At 40.4% G+C, this 21306-nt stretch overlaps 1 protein-coding gene across 1 annotated transcript in view; it reads left to right on the top strand.

Moving 5' to 3' along the window:
* The first annotated feature begins 997 nt into the window (after positions 1-997).
* The window catches only part of AKAP19 (A-kinase anchoring protein 19), a 35013-nt gene continuing 14704 nt past the window's right edge, over positions 998-21306 (top strand). The window contains exon 1 of the mRNA XM_008999082.5: positions 998-1238. The gene's annotated coding sequence lies outside the window, so the exon portion shown is untranslated. The remainder of the gene's footprint in view (positions 1239-21306) is intronic.

Here is a 21306-nt window from a genome sequence, read left to right as displayed (position 1 = left end):
TCCCTTCGAGCATGAATTTCGCATTGACTAATCCGTTTTAGAACACAAGGGAAATAATGGTTCTTTTGTAGTTCTCTCGGGACTTTTACTACTGCTTGGACTCATGCTGGGCAGATGCAGGCATCACATGGAATGTTCCCGGAGTGTAACTGAATAATGGCCATGTTTTGAGGCAGTGGTATTCAATGCTTCAAAGAATGAGAAAATGGCCTTTAGAGATACTTTGTTTGAAGGAGAGACAAGCTTGGAAAATATTCTTGAGTATTTCTGTATAGAAAAGTATACAATAGATGTATCCTTTAACTGTTTAAGTACTTCAAACACTTTTGCTTTGCATATTCATGGTGCAAACGAGGTGGGAAGGGCAGAATCCCTGGCCTTGCCCTGCAAGAGTGGGGTTTCAAGTCAAAGCAGGTCTGGTGGCTCAGCCTGGCGGGAGCGCGGAACCCTGAGCTGCGAAGGCCGCGGCGAGGCTGCGGGGTCCTCTGCAGACGGGGTGAGCGCCATGGCCCAGCACCCGTTGTCCCAGGGGAGGCTCCGAGGGGGAGAGGCCTTGGAGGGTAGCGCCCCCTCTCACCAGGAGAGTTTGCAGCCCAGGTGGCCGAGGGCAGGGGCAGGGGCCGGGGCGGCGAAATGCCTCGCTGACTTCTGCTTTCATTGACCTTTGCGGGTCTGTTCCCGCTGCGGCACCGGCAGCTGCGTGGTAGTTCCGGGGGCTGTGAGGGCTGTGACCCGGCTGGGAGCCCAGCTCCGCTCCGCCCGCCCGCCCCTTCCTTGGACCCTGTGCCTGAGGACGTATCGGGGCAATCCTCTGCCACCCGAATTCGTGGGCCGCTCCCAGAGGGCGCGCCCTGGCGCCGAGTGCCCCTGGGCGGCCACCTGCAGGTCGGGTGCCGGGCGCGAACCCGCGAGGAGCGCGCGGCGGCGCGGCAACGATGGTGAGAGGAGGGGCCGGGAGCCAGGGAGCCGCCGAAGGACGCCCCGTCCTCCACATGCTGCCACTTGGCTGAGCCGGGCGCCGGCAATAAGGCGGCGCCGCTGCCCTGGCAGCTGGACTGCACTTTGCCCTCGCGGGGCCTCAGCTGCCGGCCGCCCTGACGCCAGCAAGGCCCCCTCTCACGGCAGTGCCGCTCCGGGAGCTTCGGAGACCGGCCCCGGGCCTGAGCGCAGGGTTCCTCCTGGGTCCCCACGGTTCTCCGGACGTGCCATGGGCGCGCAGCTGCCGGGCGATGTGTTGTGTAAGTGAACATCTGGGAGGTGGGTGACTGGGGAAGGGCGGGTGTGTGTCTGTCAGTTTTTGCTTGTCAGCTGTGCCTTTTAGATTTTTCAATGGCAGAAACCCATGACTTACAGGAGGCTTTACTTAAACGAGACCTTTCTCAGCCAGCTGCAGTGGATAGAGCCTCACATCCCCGGCCTAATGAAGAGTTAGCCCCTACCCCTTCAATCTTGTTCTGGGCTTCCCAATGAAAGGTATCCCAATATGTGTTGCACTTCCACCCTGCTTCCTACCTGAAGAGTGAGTGAAGATTTCCAGGTAAGAGATTTGCCCGTAAACACTGCACTGGTATGCCAAGCTGTCAGGCTTGTGCTCTGAATGGCATATCATGAGCAAAGTCTTAGTAGCTCTTGTGCTCTTTGGAGCTGTGGGAGGCTGAATATTGAGATGAAATGATGCAAATAAGAAATAAAAGGGAGTAGACGGGTAAGATCCTTTATCCATGAGCAAAAGGATCCGAGAAGCAAAGCAGAACAATTGCAGTTATCTCCCTTGTCTCTCGTCTGACATCAGCACCTCCCCAATTCTTTTTGGAATTAGGTAAACATAAAATTGTAAATTAGTAAATGTTCTTATCAAAGACCATCTTTTTAGGATTTAGTGTATATGACAGTTGTCTCAGGGAAAATTTTAGGTAAGAATTCAGAGGAATATGGAATCTACTTTTATTATGACAAAGTATAAATCAAACAAAGATCAACAGTTGGCTCTTGCTTTTTCCCGTTGGATGAGGCTATTTTTAAGTACCTAATATATGGCTATCACAAATCGATGGGAAATAACATTATTTAGGCATTCTGCTTTCAAGCAAAATGATCTGGAAGAATAATTTCAGTTTTTAAAATTTTGTTTTGCCATAAAAAATTATAAGCATTATTTATTTAGGTCCACACAATCTTATAACAAAAGAGTGCTTTAAAATTGTAGAGCAACCTCCAATCCATTTTATCATCTCCTCTGTAGCACTACTGACAGGCCAGCTACATTTTGATTGAACACTTCAGTGACAGGGGGCTCATTACATTTTGAGGGGTTCCTCCTTTTCTGTTGTTAGCAAGGTCTTTTTATGTTGAACTGACGACTGCTTAGGAAGCAGTACCTGTTTCTCATTAGTCCTACCTGGTCAATAACTCTCCAACTCTGAACTTAGAAACAAGATTTTTCTGCAAAAAAAAAAAAAAAAAAAAAAAAAAATCTAAAAAGGGTCCATGACCCAAAAATAGTTAAGATATGAGAGGTCTAAAGCGATACGAAACAGTATTTTTGTCTCCTTTGCTTGATAGCCTTTCAGATCCCTGATCCTCAGTTTCTCACTGTAAAAGGGAATAATATACTTTGTCTACCCCAGGCTTATTGTGAGGATTCAATTAATAATCTTAATAAAGTACTTAGTAGAGGTGCCTAGGAGTCAGTAAATGTTAGTTGTCTTCAATAAATACTAGTTTTTATGTTTCCTTCCTTACCTAAGACATTCTCTGTGCTAAAGATCCTCAGCCCAATTGAATTCAGTCAGTCAGTCTAACCCAAACAGTGCAGGGTGCAGAGTTGCCATCTTCAAATGCAATCATCTATTGCTTAATTGGCTTTTGTAATAAATACCACGGAAGTTGACTCAAAACCTCATCACCTGTGCTTTGCTGTCAAGCAAAGGAGAAAAAAATAAAGGTAGGCTTTATTAATTTTTTAATTATATGGTTAAGCATTTCTTGAATTGGAATTTTTTTCTGTTGCCTTGTATTACTTAAAGCCTCTCTCTGGCTTGCAGTTTGTTAGATAGATGTTTTAATCTTATGTCATTCATCGTGTTAGTTCTACTTTTTGGTTTTGTGTCACCTGCACATTTGCTGTTTGTTCAACAGACGTTCAAGTCACTGATAATATACAGGACAAGTCCTTTTGCTATGACCCTGGTACCTCTAGAAACCTGTGGCATTGTAGTAACGGTCCTGGATTTTGGGAGGCTGGTTTTAGAGTCTGGCCCTGATAACTATTAGCTTTGTGACCTTCAGAAACTTCTTTTCATTATCAATAAAATGAGGTAAAATCTGCCTTTCAGGGTGGCTGTTAAAATTCAAAGTAATGAAAACACCAATACTGGCTGGAAATCTAGTTGGCCCTCTGGATTTTGCTTGAACTAATGAATTAGCCAGACTCAGCCCTTTCTTATCAAACTATTCTAGTCCATAGAGCAGTCTTCTCCATACAGACGTTATGAGAAAAATTTTAATCAAATGTCTTGCTGAAAAAGATCTTGCATATTTCCTGATCTACCACAAAAGTAAATGACATTAGTTTAAAAATGCATGATTGTTGGTGAGTTGTTAGTTCCTAGAAATCCCATCTTTCTCCCTCCACCCCATTGTTCCTTGTTTAATGATTAAGTTTTGAATTTTGCCATAGATAGATATCAAACTATTAGTCTGTGCAATCTAGGAATTCTAATTCTTTTATTTAGTTTTGAGTATTAAAAATAATAACACTGGAGGAGAAAAGTTGTGTTTGAGTCTCTGGCTTCTTGAGACCATCCTTCTTCTCCATGTTTTCCCAGAGGTTGTCAGAATAGTTCTGTGCTGATATCTGCAGGTTCTCTTGGTACCATGGAATAAAATTCACCAGAATGTGAAGGCATGGACTCTTGTAAAGTGACCTCTTCTGCTTGTACCTTAGTTCTCTCTTAGTGAGGTTCCATCCTTTCCAGCTTGAAAATCATTTGCTTTGAAGGGAGCATAGCAGGTGCTGAGCAGTTCTGTTTTCTTTCTCATTACTTAATATGTCATCCTTGGATTTGAGAATTTTAAAACAAGCCTTTCTTACTATACTTTCCATATAGTAAGTATACTGTGCACAACATGCACTGCATTGGTGGTTGAGAAATAGAACCACTCATAGTTTTATAATGTAAAAAGTTTTGGCAGTGGTAAAGCACTCTAATCAATATCTCACATGAGAAGAGCCTTGTATTTTAAGCATTCATTTATTCCTTGTAAATTAAAAGTTGTGAAATTAAGAGCGTTTCACAAGGTGCTGATGGTAACATAAATTACTGAAGCTAAAAGGGACGGAGGAACAGACATGTGACCTAGAGAGTGAATGTCTAGCTTAGAAGTTCTGAGTACTTAGAAGTATTCCAATTCAGAACAGTTTCAACACCGCACTGGCCCAATGAAACACTGACCCAAACACTACTCCAAGATTGTAGCCTTTGCATGTATACGAGCTGCAAGAGGCAGAACTATGTAAATTCCACTGTTTTTTTTTTTTTTTTTAATTTTTTATTGGATTATAGGTTTTGGGGTACATAAGCAGAGCATGCAAGACAGTTGCGTAGGTACACACATGGCAGTGTGCTTTGCTTTTCTTCTCCCCTTCACCCACATTTGGCATTTCTCCCCAGGCTATCCCTCCCCACCTCCCCCTCCCACTGGCCCTCCCCTTTTCCCCCCAATAGACCCCAGTGTTTAGTACTCCCCTTTCTGTGTCCATGTGTTCTCATTTTTCATCACCCACCTATGAGTGAGAATATGCGGTGTTTCATTTTCTGTTCTTGTGTCAGTTTGCTGAGGATGATGTTCTCCAGATTCATCCATGTCCCTACAAACGACACGAACTCATCATTTCTGATTGCTGCATAATATTCCATGGTGTATATGTGCCACATTTTTCCAATCCAGTCTATTATCAATGGGCATTTGGGTTGATTCCAGGTCTTTGCTATTGTAAACAGTGCTGCAATGAACATTCGTGTACATGTGTCCTTATAGTAGAACGATTTATAGTCTTTTGGATATATACCCAGTAATGGGATTGCTGGGTCAAATGGAATTTCTATTTCTAAGGCCTTGAGGAATCGCCACACTGTCTTCCACAATGGTTGAACTAATTTACACTCCCACCAACAGTGTAAAAGTGTTCCTTTTTCTCCACATCCTCTCCAGCATCTGTTGTCTCCAGATTTTTTAATGATCGCCATTCTAACTGGCGTGAGATGGTATCTCAATGTGGTTTTGATTTGCATCTCTCTGATGACCAGTGACGATGAGCATTTTTTCATATGACTGTTGGCCTCATATATGTCTTCTTTCGTAAAGTATCTGTTCATCTCCTTTGCCCACTTTTGAATGGGCTTGTTTGTTTTTTTTCCTGTAAATCTGTTTGAGTTCTTTGTAAATTCTGGATATCAGCCCTTTGTCAGATGGGTAGACTGCGAAAATTTTTTCCCATTCTGTTGGTTGCCGATCCACTCTAGTGACTGTTTCTTTTGCCATGCAGAAGCTGTGGAGTTTCATTAGGTCCCATTTGTCTATTTTGGCTTTTGTTGCCAATGCTTTTGGTGTTTTGTTCATGAAGTCCTTGCCTACTCCTATGTCCTGGATAGTTTTGCCTAGATTTCCTTCTAGGGTTTTTATGGTGCCAGGTCTTATGTTTAAGTCTTTAATCCATCTAGAGTTAATTTTAGTGTAAGGTGTCAGGAAGGGGTCCAGTTTCTGCTTTCTGCACATGGCTAGCCAGTTTTCCCAACACCATTTGTTAAACATGGAATCCTTGCCCCATTGCTTGTTTTTGTCAGGTTTATCAAAGATTGTATAGTTGTATGTATGTTGTGTTGCCTCCGGTGCCTCTGTTTTGTTCCATTGGTCTATATCTCTGTTTCGGTACCAGTACCATGCTGTTTTGATTACTGTAGCCTTGTAGTATAGTTTGAAATCCAGTAGTGTGATGCCCCCCGCTGTGTTCTTTTTGCTTAGAATTGACTTGGCTATGCGGGCTCTCTTTTGGTTCCATATGAAGTTCATGGTGGTTTTTTCCAGTTCTGTGAAGAAAGTCAATGGTATCTTGATGGGGATAGCGTTGATTCTGTAAATTACTTTGGGCAGTATAGCCATTTTCACGATATTAATTCTTCCTAACCATGAACATGGAATGTTTCTCCATCTGTTTGTGTCCTCTCTGATTTCGTTGAGCAGTGGTTTGTAGTTCTCCTTGAAGAGGTCCCTTACGTTCCTTGTGAGTTGTATTCCAAGGTATTTTATTCTTTTTGTAGCAATTGCGAATGGCAGTTCGCTCTTGATTTGGCTTTCTTTAAGTCTGTTATTGGTGTAGACGAATGCTTGTGATTTTTGCACATTGATTTTATATCCTGAGACTTTGCTGAAGTTGTTTATCAGTTTCAGGAGTTTTTGGGCTGAGGCGATGGGGTCTTCTAGGTATACTATCATGTCGTCTGCAAATAGAGACAATTTGGCTTCCACCTTTCCTATTTGAATACCCTTTATTTCTTTTTCTTCCCTGATTGCTCTGGCTAGAACTTCCAGTACTATATTGAATAGGAGTGGTGAAAGAGGGCATCCTTGTCTAGTGCCAGATTTCAAAGGGAATGCTTCCAGTTTTTGCCCATTCAGTATGATATTGGCTGTTGGTTTGTCATAAATAGCTTTTATCACTTTGAGATACGTTCCATCGATACCGAGTTTATTGAGGGTTTTTAGCATAAAGGGCTGTTGAATTTTGTCAAATGCCTTCTCTGCATCAATTGAGATAATCATGTGGTTTTTGTTTTTGGTTCTGTTTATGTGGTGAATTACGTTGATAGACTTGCGTATGTTGAACCAGCCTTGCATCCCCGGGATGAATCCTACTTGATCATGATGAATAAGTTTTTTGATTTGCTGTTGCAATCGGCTTGCCAATATTTTATTGAAGATTTTTGCATCTATGTTCATCATGGATATTGGCCTGAAGTTTTCTTTTCTCGTTGGGTCTCTGCCGGGTTTTGGTATCAGGATGATGTTGGTCTCATAAAATGATTTGGGAAGGATTCCCTCTTTTTGGATTGTTTGAAATAGTTTTAGAAGGAATGGTACCACCTCCTCCTTGTGTGTCTGGTAGAATTCGGCTGTGAACCCGTTTGGACCTGGGCTTTTTTTGTGTGGTAGGCTCTTAATTGCTGCCTCGACTTCAGACCTTGTTATTGGTCTATTCATAGTTTCAGCTTCCTCCTGGTTTAGGCTTGGGAGGACACAGGAGTCCAGGAATTTATCCATTTCTTCCAGGTTTACTAGTTTATGCGCATATAGTTGTTTGTAATATTCTCTGATGATGGTTTGAATTTCTGTGGAATCTGTGGTGATTTCCCCTTTATCATTTTTTATTGCATCTATTTGGTTGTTCTCTCTTTTATTTTTAATCAATCTGGCTAGTGGTCTGTCTATTTTGTTGATCTTTTCAAAAAACCAGCTCTTGGATTTATTGATTTTTTGAAGGGTTTTTCGTGTCTCAATCTCCTTCAGCTAAGCTCTGATCTTAGTAATTTCTTGTCTTCTGCTGGGTTTTGAGTTTTTTTGATCTTGCTCCTCTAGCTCTTTCAATTTTGATGATAGGGTGTCAATTTTGGATCTCTCCATTCTCCTCATATGGGCACTTATTGCTATATACTTTCCTCTAGAGACTGCTTTAAATGTGTCCCAGAGGTTCTGGCACGTTGTGTCTTCGTTCTCATTTGTTTCGAAGAACTTCTTTATTTCTGCTTTCATTTCGTTGTTTACCCAGTCAACATTCAAGAGCCAGTTGTTCAGTTTCCATGAAGCTGTGTGTTTCTGGGTCGGTTTCTGAATTCTGAGTTCTAACTTGATTGCTCTATGGTCTGAGAGGCTGTTTGTTATGATTTCTGTTGTTTTGCATTTGTTGAGCAGTGCTCTACTTCCAATTATGTGGTCAATTTTAGAGTAGGTGTGATGTGGTGCTGAGAAGAATGTGTATTCTGTGGATTTGGGGTGGAGAGTTCTGTAAATGTCCACCAGGTTTGCTTGCTCCAGGTCTGAGTTCAAGCCCTGGGTATCCTTGTTGATTTTCTGTCTGGTTGATCTGTCTAGTATTGACAGTGGAGTGTTAAAGTCTCCCACTATTATTGTGTGGGAGTCTAAGTCTCTTTGTAAGTCATTAAGAACTTGCCTTATGTATCTGGGTGCTCCTGTATTGGGTCCATATATGTTTAGGATCTTTAGCTCTTCTTGTTGTATCGATCCTTTTACCATTATGTAATGGCCTTCTTTGTCTCTTTTGATCTTTGTTACTTTAAAGTCTATTTTATCAGAGATGAGAATTGCAACTCCTGCTTTTTTTTGCTTTCCATTAGCTTGGTAAATCTTCCTCCATCCCTTTATTTTGAGCCTTTGTGTATCCTTGCATGTGAGATGGGTTTCCTGGATACAGCACACTGATGGGTTTTGGATTTTTATCCAATTTGCCAGTCTGTGTCTTTTGATTGGTGCATTTAGTCCGTTTACATTTAGGGTTAATATTGTTATGTGTGAATTTGATACTGCCATTTTGATGCTAAGTGGCTGTTTTGCCTGTTAGTTGTTGTAGATTCTTCGTTATGTTGAAGCTCTTTAGCATTCAGTGTGATTTTGGAATGGCTGGTACTGGTTGATCCTTTCTATGTGTAGTGCCTCTTTTAGGAGCTCTTGTAAAGCAGGCCTGGTGGTGACAAAATCTCTGAGTACTTGCTTGTTCGCAAAGGATTTTATTCTTCCTTCACTTCTGAAGCTCAGTTTGGCTGGATATGAAATTCTGGGTTGAAAGTTCTTTTCTTTAAGAATGTTGAATATTGGCCCCCACTCTCTTCTGGCTTGTAGTGTTTCTGCCGAGAGATCTGCTGTGAGTCTGATGGGCTTCCCTTTGTGGGTGACCTGACCTTTCTCTCTGGCTGCCCTTAGTATTCTCTCCTTTATTTCAACCCTGTTGAATCTGACGATTATGTGCCTTGGGGTTGCTCTTCTTGCGGAATGTCTTTGTGGTGTTCTCTGTATTTCCTGCAATTGAGTGTTGGCTTGTCTTGCTAGGTGGGGGAAATTTTCCTGGATGATGTCCTGAAGAGTATTTTCCAGCTTGGATTCATTCTCTTCGTCCCCTTCTGGTACACCTATCAAACGTAGGTTAGGTCTTTTCACGTAGTCCCACATTTCTTGGAGACTTTGTTCATTCCTTTTTGCGCTTTTTTCTCTGATCTTGGTTTCTCGTTTTATTTCATTGAGTTGGTCTTCGACTTCAGATATTCTTTCTTCTGCTTGGTCAATTCGGCTATTGAAACTTTTGTTTGCTTCGCGAAGTTTTCGTATTGTGTTTTTCAGCTCCTTTAATTCATTCATATTCCTCTCTAAGTTATCCATTCTTGTTATCGTTTCCTCGAATCTTTTTTCAAATCTTTTTTCAAGGTTCTTAGTTTCTTTGCATTGATTTAATACATGATCTTTTAGCTCACAAAAGTTTCTCATTATCCATCTTCTGAAGTCTAATTCTGTCATTTCGTCACAGTCATTCTCCGTCCAGCTTTGCTCCCTTGCTGGTGAGGAGTTTTGGTCCTTTCTAGGAGGCGAGGTGTTCTGGTTTCGGGTGTTTTCCTCCTTTTTGCGCTGGTTTCTTCCCATCTTTGTGGATTTGTCCGCTGGTCGTCTGCGTAGTTGCTGACTTTTCGTTTGGGTCTCTGAGTGGACACCCAGAATGTTGATGATGAAGTATTTCTGTTGCTTGGTTTTCCTTCTACCAGTCTAGCCCCTTCGCTGTACGACTGCTGAGGTCCGCTCCAGACCCTGCTTGTCTGGGGTGCACCTCTAGTAGCTGTGGCACAGCGAGGGATGCTACCAGTTTCTTTTTCTGCTCTCTTTGTCCCAGGATGATGCCTGCCTAATGTCAGTGTTTTGGATATAGAGGGGTCAGGGAGCTGCTTGAGGAGACAGTTTGTACTTAATGGGGTTTAATTGCTGAGCTGTGCACTCTGTTGTTCATTCAGGGCTGTTAGGCTGCTGTGTTTGATTCTGCTGCAACAGAGCTCATTAAAAAACCCCTTTTTTTTTTTTCTCAAATGCTCTGTATTGAGGGGTTTGGGCTTTATTTTTGGATGTCCGATCAGGTGTCCTGCCCAGCTAGAAGGCAGACTAGCCACTGTTTGGCTGCCGAGGCTCCGCCCTGCTGTTGTGTGATTCGCCCTGTTCCTGCCGGCTCTGCTGTGGTCTCCGCCACGCCCTGTGGCGGAGTCTCTTTGTTGTAGCGTGTTGCCTCAGCAACGGCAGGCTGCATCAGCAGTGGGCGTGTATCTCAGTAGGGACGGGTTGCCTCGGCAACGGCTGGCTGCGTCAGCAATGGGTGTGTATCTCCGTTGGGGCGGGTTGCCTCGGCAACGGCTGGCTGCATCAGCAGTGGGCGTGTATCTCAGTTGGGGCGGGTTGCCTCGGTAGTGGTGGACGCCCCTCCCCCACAGAGCGTCTCGGACCGTCTGCTCAGGATAGTTTGAAATCGCGGTTTTGTTCGTCCCACTGGGTATCCCAATTCCTGCAATCCCCTGGGCTGGGCTACTGTCCAAGTCTCATTCAGTCTCAAGTCCAGCCCTCTCAAGTCTCAGGTTGCCAGTTCAACAGGGCACCCGGACAAGCGCGCCCTGTGGGAATTGCTGGGTAGGGCCGGCCGCCGCCGCCCCGGCTGCCGGCTTCGCCAGGCAGACCTACTGCCTGGCGTCCCGTGTCTTTTTTATACTTGGGAGTTTCCCTGTTCTGTGGGCAACAAAGATCAGTCTGGAAATACCGCTCTGACTCACCGTTTGCAGATTCAACGAGAAGAGCTCCAATCCTGGGTTGTTCTCACAGCGCCATCTTGAGTCCTCCTCAATTCCACTGTTTTATTCCCAAAAACTAACATACTGCAGGCACATGGATATTTGATAAATGGGAAAACTTTAATAAGCATTCATTAAGCGCCATGATGTAGAGAACTGTTCTGTACAAAATAATGAAAGAAAAAATAACTCCTGCCCTTGAGGAATATCTAAGCTCATTTAGGGAGACAGCATTTATAAATTAAAGACCAGACATCAGTTCAAGAAGAGAATTCTGAGTAAGGATGGGAGGACTGGGAAGTCTGCATGAAGGAGATGGGGCTTCCCCTATCCTCAATGATAGTACTTGGGTTTAAGTAGGGCACAGGGGAAAGGGTGCTGGGTAGAGATAAAGGTGACGTGATATGTTTCAGCTTAAGGGAGGGCTAGGAGGAAGAAATGAGCATAGGTGAGGCAAGGAGACTCACTTGATGGGAGAGAAAATTTCCTTGTATTAATGAGAAATTAAGTCCATTGGGTAAAAACAGGGCTTTAAAAGTTTAAATTAAATGTACCTCTCTTCCCCTCCACCCCCGCACCAAGATACTGTATGGTTAGCCACAGAAAATAGGACCCTAAAATAACTCCTTAGGTAAAGAAGTGGAGTATATGGATCATGGAAGAACTATGAAACTTTAAATGGCAAATTCTTCTGAATTCTTAGTCCTTTGACCTAGAGTCATAGTGAATTTGAACACTATGTTTTTCCATGTCTCTATACCAGAGTTATGATTCTTTTCAGTGCTCAAAATTACATATACTGCTGCCTAGAATTTAATTCAGTGCATAGCACTTAATGCTCTTTTATTAATTTATGCCTCTTACTTGTTCTAAAATGAAGTGGTTTTACTCATAAAGACTAATAAAAATTGAATTTGTAGGAAAAGAAAAAAGCTCTTCCTCTACTATTTTAGGTTTGTGACCGAGGACTGTGAATCAAATTGATAAAAGGGTAATGGGATAAATAGAACAGACTGAAACACACATATGCACAGGAGTTTTCAAAAGAAGTGTGACTCAAGAAAGTGTTTAGAATTTGGGGCTTATCTACCAACTTAACAAAATGATAAAGTGGGGAGAGGTTCTAGATCAGGTTTTCTTAACTAGTTGGTCAGAGCTACTTTTCATTTTTCTGTGAGGATTTATAATATAGTGCTGGAGGAATTGCTATACCCTGAAGTTCAACATTCATGGTCATAAACAGGAGTGGCCAGATGAAGCCACCTGGTAGCTAGAGTGAAGCCCAGAAGGGCTTAGGGAAATACCTGCTTGTGTGTATGTGTGTGTGGCTTTTTCCTCTCCACCTGGAGGATCTGGTAAATGAGATGAAGTATTAATACCTGAACTTAAGTCTATCACCTGTTCAACAGTTAGTCTATCATCTAATTGTTCAAAATCCTAAATGACTGTTGTCATTCTTAAATTTATACTTCTCTTTCCTCAGTTACAATCTGTAGATATAATAGGAGACTTAATTCATAATTAATTGTTAGTAGCTTTAGGAGACATTTTCGAGAGATAAGGAATGGAAATAACACAGAACATCTTCCCTGTTACAAAGAAGTTGTAGATGCTTTACATATAAAATCACAATTTTTATTTATTTATTTATTTATTTTTGAGACAGCATCTTCACTCTGTTATCCAGGCTGGAGTGTAGTGGTGTGATCTTGGCTCACTGCAACCACTGCCTCCCGGGTTCAAGCAATTCTCCTGCCTCTGCCTCCCTAGTAGCTGGGATTACAGGAGTGTGCCACCACACCTGGCTGGTTTTTGAATTTTTAGTAGAGATGGGGTTTCACCATGTTGCCAGGCTGGTCTTGAACTCCTCACCTCAGGTGATCCATCCATTTTGACTTCCCAAAGTGGTGGGATTACAGGCATGAGCCACCACGCCCAGCCAAAATCACAATTTTGAGATGACTGAGGTAGAGACCAGTTTACAGATAAAATCATATCACACAGCTCTATTCAGGTTTATTAGAACTCAAACATTGCTTATTTCTTAACAATGTTATTTTCTCTGCCTCTCCTATGAGAAATTTTGGCCCCAAGTGTGACCACATGGGGTTATCCTGAGACCATTTTGTAGGTGAGCGGCTGCACACTATATGTGCTCTAAGTACCTGAGGATGAAACTGACTTCTGAGTTTCTAAGGACCCTACAGTAGTGTTCTTTTGGTGACCTTCATATCGACCAAAGTCATATAGTATTTTGTAGCTTTTACTTTTTTGTAAAAGACAAAGAACATTTAATGTAAATTGTGTCCATTTCTTGCCTGTTTAACCAATGTCATTTGATCCTGTTGTGAATTTATAGTCCAAGTGAATGTCTCAATACTGCCAGTACAAAACCTCCATTTACTACTGTCCAGTTTTCATGGTGCCCTACAAGAAGGTGTATTCTTAGCATCCATTATTAGAGAACATATAATGACAAACATGTAACTAGGAACTGAATTATATATATTTTTTATGAACTTAGTTATATTTTATTTTTTCATTATTTTTTTTGAAACAGAGTCTCACTCTATCACCCAGGCTGGAGTGCAGTGGAGTGATGTTGGCTCACTGCAACCTCTGCCTCCCAGGTTCAAGCGATTCTCGTGCTTCAGTCTCCCCAATAGCTGGGATTACAGGTGCCTGTCACCACAATGGCTAATTTTTGTATCTTTAGTGGAGACAGTTTCTCCATGTTGGCCATGCTGGTCTCAAACTCTTGACCTCAGGTAATCTATCCTCCTTATGTTTTAATGAATTAGTATTTTTATTAATCAAATCTACATAGAAATTTGAAAGACACTATATATATATATGAGTATAACTTATTAAAAGACTATAACATGGTTTTTATTATATTGAGATTTACATTAATTCAGGTGAGACCAATTCTAAGCCGTAACTTGAGATACAAGACATCTTAGAAACTTGTGTGAAGGGCTAAAATATGACATACAATGAGACAATGGTAAAATAAACCATTGCTGTTAATCTAGTGTTTAAGATGGACTTCTGGGGATTTAGCAGCCTGTTTGTTTACTAAGCAGATTTTAGAAGTTACCTTTTTTTTTGTTGTTGCTAGTTTTGTGTTTGAGTCCAGCTCATGTCCAAGTGATGGCCTTTTTGTGATACCTTCCCATTGCATATTCCCAAGGAATTGATTCCTTTTGATGACACTGCACAAAGAATGGAGGACCACAGCTATAAAATGAACTATAAAGAATAGGTTTGCCAGGCATGGTGGCTCACACCTATAATCCCAGCATTTTGAGAGGCCAAGGAATAGGGCCAGTTCATAACCAGCCTGGGAAACATGGCAAGACCCTGCATTTGCAAAAAATATAAAAAAATTACCTGGGCATGGTGGCATGTGCCTGTAGTCAAGGTACTCAGGAGGCTGAAGCCATTGGATAGTTTGAACCCAGGAGTTTGAGGGTGCTGTGAGCCACCATTGGCCACTGCACTCCAGCCTGGGCAACAGACTGAGACCTTGTTTTTAGGAGGAAAAAACTGCTGTAGCTGCAGTAAATCACACTTTTAGTTTGAGGGACCCAACAGAAGACCCAGTTGTTGCTAGATCTCTTCCTGAGGATAGTGTCAGGGCTCACTTTATATTTTTAGTGCTTTGGGCTTTCTTTTCTTCATGTATGTCTGTAAAGTGTATATATGTGTCTGTACATTGCTATTTGAGGGGTAGCGCATAGGGACAGGGAGTGGTGGGTGGAAGGGCACTGTTACATTTTATTACTTACAGTCTGAATAAATTATCATATTGTCTCCTTTTGATTTTGTTAAATTAATTTTGGAAGCACTTATATTCTATGGACACAGGTCCTAAACACATAGTAGACACTCAATATAGACTGGTTGGATGGTTAAGGGATCCTCTAACTGATTGTTCTTTTACGTATCTTGAATTTATATACTAATGTATAAAAATTGATTTAAATATTTTTGAGAAAGTATGTTTTTTAAACATTTTATATTTCTGTAATCAGCCAGTTAAAATGACAAGAAGGCCAAAACACTTTTCCTGGTTAATATGCAGCATTTAATCATGCCTTCAACTGATGGCCAAGGTAACTTCCCAACCAGAGAGATTAATAATAGTCTAAACATTAATTCAGGACAGCTGATCACACCTGCTCTCTTAAGGCTAAGCATAACTATCTAATCATTGACTTGCATTAATGGCTAACATTGTTGAAACTTTATTTCCTCCTTATGAATCAACCATCTTATTAGGAGTCACTGAAATTATACAAAGTTTATTTGTTCTTCAGTGATGTGCAGGCTTCTACTGTAATTGCCTTTTAAGTATTTAAAATACTTGTACGTAATTGCCTTTTACATATTTAAAAGTATTTAAACAGTTGCTGCTATGACAGTAGATGCTTCACATGAACTTTTTATTCCCCCTTAGTTCTGACTTTAAGGATCATGCTTTCTTACTAATGATAAATCTAAGAGGCTTCTGTGGGACGGAAACCATAGCAAGAAAATCTGATTAACAAATATGTGGGGACAGTTTACTAATCCCATTCTATTAGGGGAAACTGCACCTTCTCAAAATGCAATGAGAAATTCCATTAGATAGCTAGTTACTGGACCAGATGATTACCTAATTACATGAATATATCAGCGTTGTTTTTCCCAGCACAGGATTTGAAGGCCAGATTTGACAGCTAGTCCTAGAGTAGTAGTATCCAGAGGCCTCTTTGGGAGACTGGGAAGCTCTGGGCCATCATGTTCTTGCTGATAGTCCAGAGATCAGGTTAAGGATGGGCAATGAGAAGAGAGAAACAGAGACCCTGGGAAGGAGCTGTCATGGTCTTTACTGGCAAGAATTAACTTCAAAGTTGGGATGGAGGTTCTATAAATTCAAGAAGGGGAGAAAGTTAACACTTAAAAACAGGCTGGATTGGAAAAAGTACTGTTGGAGCACTTTTATTCCATGAAGAGGCTGGAATTCAGAGTGACAGCTCCATACTTATTTGCCATGTGAATTCTCTGGGTCAGCAAATGGAAGAGCCATATTTCTCTGCCTATTTCATCTATTAGTTGGGAAGAGATGATAAGCATAAATTAGTAAACAGATGTGATAAGTAACTGAAGAACAGTTGTTTTCTATCCTTAATAGATATGGCTAAACCAGCTGAAGGTTAACAACATAAATATTTTAATATCTAGGTGTTTTTAATGTCCTATACTCTAGAAATATGGGCAAACTAAAGAAAGTGTGGTAGGGATGAAACTACTAATCCAGTTCTTTGGGTAAGGTTATCCATCCCTCTCCCTGCTCTACCCTCCTTAGCTACAAGTTCAGAACAGCACAATAAAGGACTCTCATATCCAATTTCAAATTGGTTTCTCTTTTATTGCCATCATTCTAAATCAGAGCACTCTACCTGTTCCCAAAGAAAGTGACAGATAAAGTCCTTGAACTGGCAATTGGAGGTAGAAGTAGGCTTTTGCTCTTTGGTAGGCCCAGAAGACTATGACCACTGAGTTGGGCTGGTTTTAGGCCAGTGTACAAAGGAAGCAGGAGGCCTTGCACTGGAGACCTCCAGCAGAGGGAGCTGGTCTGCTCTGGATGCTGCCCGCAGGCAGGCAGTCTTTTTCAGATGCAAATACATCAGTCCTTTGGATTTAGGTGCCCCAGAATGTTCTCAAAAACTGTTCTTAAAGTAAAAATTACAGTGAAATACAGTACACAGATGTTAAAGGTACAATCTAACATGTTTTAACAAACATACCATGTAACTAACATACCAATGAAGATATAGAATATTTCTAATATGCTAGAAAGTTATTTCAGTGACTCTTCCAAACAGTCCTTACCACCTCCCACCAAAAGGGAATCACTATTATGATTTCTATTCATAGGGTCATTATTGTCCAATCTTGAAATTCATAAATAGGATCCATCTTTTTTATCTTGCCCAACATGTCTGAGATTCATCCATATGGTTTGACATACCAATAGTTCATCCTGTTTCATTGTCAAGTAACATTCCATTTTAGCATATCTCTAATTTGTTTATCCATTTGATTTGCCTACTGATGGACATTTGGGTTGTTTCCAGTTTTGGCTATTGAGAATATAGTCTATGGATATTGGTATACAGATTTTTCAAATACCTATGTTCCCATTTGTCTTAGATAAATATCTAGAGATGAAATAGCTGGTTCACAGGGTAAGCACATGTTTAATTTTTTAAGAAACAGTCAAGTTCTTTAGAACGGTTACACCATTTTATATTCCTACCAGCATTATATGCGTTCCATGTCCTCACCAATACTGAGTACTGTTTTGTTTGGTTTTAATTTTAGCCATCTTAGCATGGGTAATTGTATTGTGGTTTTAAAAAATACCTTTTAAATTTTTAACTAATATGCAGTACAACTGACTTCATTTTGGTGAACAAGTATATGAATTTTAATGCATGTTTAGATTTGTTAAAGCCACTTCCACAATCAGGGTAAAGAATAGTTCCATCACCCCCCAAAAGCTCCGTCCTGCTGCCCTTTTAGTCACAGTTTTCCCCTAATGCCCCTGTCAACCACTGATGTGTCATCTGTCTCTGTAGTTTTGCCTTTTTTCCAGAATGTCATATAAGTATTATAAGTAACATTTTGAGACTAGCTTGTTCAATCAGCATGCCTTTGAGTCATCCACATTGGTGTATATCAATGTCTGTTTTCAACTTTTGGCAATTATAAATAAAGCTGTGACAGACATCTGCATACAATTTTTTGTTGCTTTTTTGAGACACAGTCTCACTCTGTTGCCCAGGCTGGGGTGCAGTGGTGCAATCTCAGCTCACTGCAACCTCCACCTCCTGGGTTCAGGTGATTCTCATGCCTCAGTTTCCTAAGTAGCTGGGACTACAGGTGCACACGACCATGCCCTGCTGTGTGTGTGTGTGTGTGTGTGCGTACACGCGCGCACGTGCTTAGTAGATATGGGGTTTTGCCATGTTGGCCAGGCAGGTCTCAAAACTCCTGACATCAGATGACCCACCCACCTCAGCCTCCCAAAATACTGGGATTACAGGCATGCACCACTGTGCCCAGCCAGCATACAATTTTTATGTGAACACAAATTTTCATTTATCTAGGGTAAATTTCTAGGAGTGGGATTGCTGGGTCATCTAAGTGGTTATTCCAACTTTATGAGAAACTGCCAAACTGTTTTCCAGGGTGGCCATGTCATTTTGCCTTCCCACCAGCAATGGATGACCGTGCAGTTGCTCTGTATATTCAACAGCACTCGGCATTATTTTTTCCCATTCTAACAGCTACAAAGTGGTTTCTTATGGTTTTCATCTGCATTTCCCTAATGGCTAATGATGCTGAACATCTTTCATGTACTTATATTTGCTATCTATAGGTCGTACCAAGTGAGCTGCCGAAATCTTTTAAATCTCCTTTTCTACACTGGGTTGCTGTCTTGCTATTGAGTTTTGATAGTTATTTATATATTCTGGATTCAAGTCATTTATTGGCTAGACGACTTACAAATTTTTTTCTATTTGCTGGGTTTTTTTCTTTTTTTTTTTTGAGACGGAGTTTTGCTCTTGTTACCCAGGCTGGAGTGCAATGGCGCAATCTCGGCTCACCGCAACCTCCGCCCCCTGGGTTCAGGCAATTCTCCTGCCTCAGCCTCCTGAGTAGCTGGGATTACAGGCACGCGCCACCGTGCCCAGCTAATTTTTTGTAATTTTTAGTAGAGACGGGGTTTCACCATGTTGACCAGGATGGTCTCGATCTGTTGACCTCGTGATCCACCCGCCTCAGCCTCCCAAAGTGCTGGGATTACAGGCTTGAGCCACTGCGCCCGGCCTGTATTTGCTGTTTTTTTCAATCCTTTGTGTGTGTGTGTGTGTGTGCACGCATGTGTGTGTTTTCCAGAGCAAGTGTTTTTCATTTTGATTCAGTCTAGTTTAACAGTTTTTTCTTCTTTCATGGTTCATGCTTTTGGTGTCACATCTTAAGAACTCTTTGCCTAACCCAAGATCACAAATATTTTGTCTTCTTGTTTTATAGTTTTACATTTAAAACTATGATCTCTTTTGAGTTTATTTTTCTATAAAGTATAAGGTATAGGTATATTTTGGTGGGTGAGGGTGTACAAATGTCCAGTTGTTCCAATCCCATTTGCTGAAAAGATTATCCTTTTTGCATTCATTGTTTTTGGACATGTCAAATATCAATTGACCATATTTTTATGGGTGTATCTCTGGATTTGACTGTTTCATAGGTTTGTGTCTAGCTATCTGTCAATATAGCATTGTCTAATTACTACAGCTTTATAGTAATTCTTAACATTAGATAATATGAGTACTCCAAATTATCTATTCTTCTTTCTCAGAATTGTTTTGGCTATTCTAGTTTGTGTTTCCATATGTAATTCATAATCAACAAACATATGTAACAAATCCTGCTGGGATTTTTCTTGGACTTTTAGAATCTAATTTGTTAATGTCTACAAAAAAGCCTGCTGGAATTTTGCCAAATATACACATTAATTTGGGGAGGACTAACAGTATTATCTTTCAGATCATAAACTGCATTTATCTGTTTATTTTAGTTCTTTGCTTTTTCTCAGTAACATTTTGTATTTTTCAAGTATAACATACATAATATACAATGCAGTTTTCCTTTGTATGCTTTGTTAAATTTATCCCTAAGCATTCATATTTTTATGCTATTGCAAATGGCATTCATTTCATCTTCTGCTAAGTCTGTGGAAATAAAATTTATTTTTATATGTCACTTTTATATGTTAAGACCTTGCTAAAATTATTCCAGTAAATTTTTTTTGGGGGGGGACACAATCTTTAAGATTTTCTATATACAATTATGTCATTTGCAAATAATGGCAGTTTTCTTCTCTCAATCTTTGTGCTTTGTATGTCTTCCCTTCCTTACTTGGTGGGACTTCCAGTAAAATTCAAATAGAAATCACGAGAATGACTATCGCTGTCTTGTTCCTGTCATAGAGAGAAAGTTATCGTTCACCACTAACATTCCTTTGAGGAAGGGCCTATAAATACTTTGCTGGGAGGATTTTGGAAACCATAAATGTGTTTTAACAATGTTTTTGTTTCTATTGAGGTGATCATCTGATTTTTTGTTGTTGTTGTTAATATAGTGAACTATGTTACCTTTCGAGTGTCCTTGAGTTTCTGGTATAAATCCCACTCAGTTACGTTTTATTGATTTTATACACGTTGGATTCAATTTGCCAACTTCTGGGTCTAGGTTCGTGAAGGATATTGGTCTGTGGAGATGAGTTTTGCCTTGGATCTTGGTAAATCCTGGCCTCATATAGAATGATTTTGGAAATTTTTTCTCTTTCTCTCTTTTCTGAAGAGTTTGGATAAGACTAGTATTACTTCCTCATAAAAGATTTGTAAGAGTTCTCTAGTGTAGCCATTAGGGCTTGGAGGTTTCTTTTGGAAAGATTTACATTTCAATTTCTTTAATTTATGAAGGGTTATCAGATTTTTTTTCGTGTGCCAATTCTGATAATTTGATATTGGCATAAAATTGTTCATATTATTCCTGTTTGCCTTTTGAATGTATATAGGATCTGTCATAATGCCCATTTATTACACATCTTAATATGTGACTTATTTTTCTTAATCAGTCTCTATAGAGATATCTATTAGATCTTTTTAAAGAACAAGCATCATTCTGTCTCTACCATATGCTTCACTGATTTCTGCTATTACCTATTTCTGTCTACTTATTTGGGGGTTAATTTGCTTTTCTCTTTTTAGCTTAAGGTGAAAGCTTGTATCACTGATTTAAACATTTCTTCTGTTATAAGCATTTAAATATATAAATTTCCTTCTAAGCTTTAACAATGCATTTCAATATTCTGATGTTACAGCTTTCATTTGGTTGAAAATATATTTTAATTTTTCCTGTGATTTTCTTCTTTGTCCCATGGGTTATTTAGAAAAACATTTAGTTTCCAAATATGTGAGGCTTTTCTAGATATGTTACTATCTGGGGTGCTTGGGAAACATACTATTTAATGTTTCAAGCCTTTGAAATCTGCTGAGATTATCAATAGTCTCTCTTGGTGCATGTTCCATATGTACTTGATAAGAATATGTATTAGTTGTTGGGTATAGTGTTCTGTAAATATCAACTCAAGTTGGAGCACAGTGTTGTTGTTGTTCAGAATGCGTATTCTTTATTTTTTCTTTGAATATTCTAGTAATGTTTTAGTTTCCAACTATGCTTGTGGGTTTTTCTTTAGTTGTCAGTTTTTAGTTGTGTATCTTTTATAGATAGCATATAGTTGGTGGTTTTTTTTAATAGTAGGCTTTGTTTTTCAGAGCAGTTTTAAGTTAACAGAAAAATC

The sequence above is a fragment of the Callithrix jacchus genome, chromosome 6 (genome assembly GCF_049354715.1).
Source record: "Callithrix jacchus isolate 240 chromosome 6, calJac240_pri, whole genome shotgun sequence".
NCBI classification, from domain to species: Eukaryota; Metazoa; Chordata; class Mammalia; order Primates; family Cebidae; genus Callithrix; species Callithrix jacchus.
The sequence above is the reverse complement of the archived record's forward strand: the minus strand, read 5'-3'. Positions and strand labels throughout refer to the sequence as shown.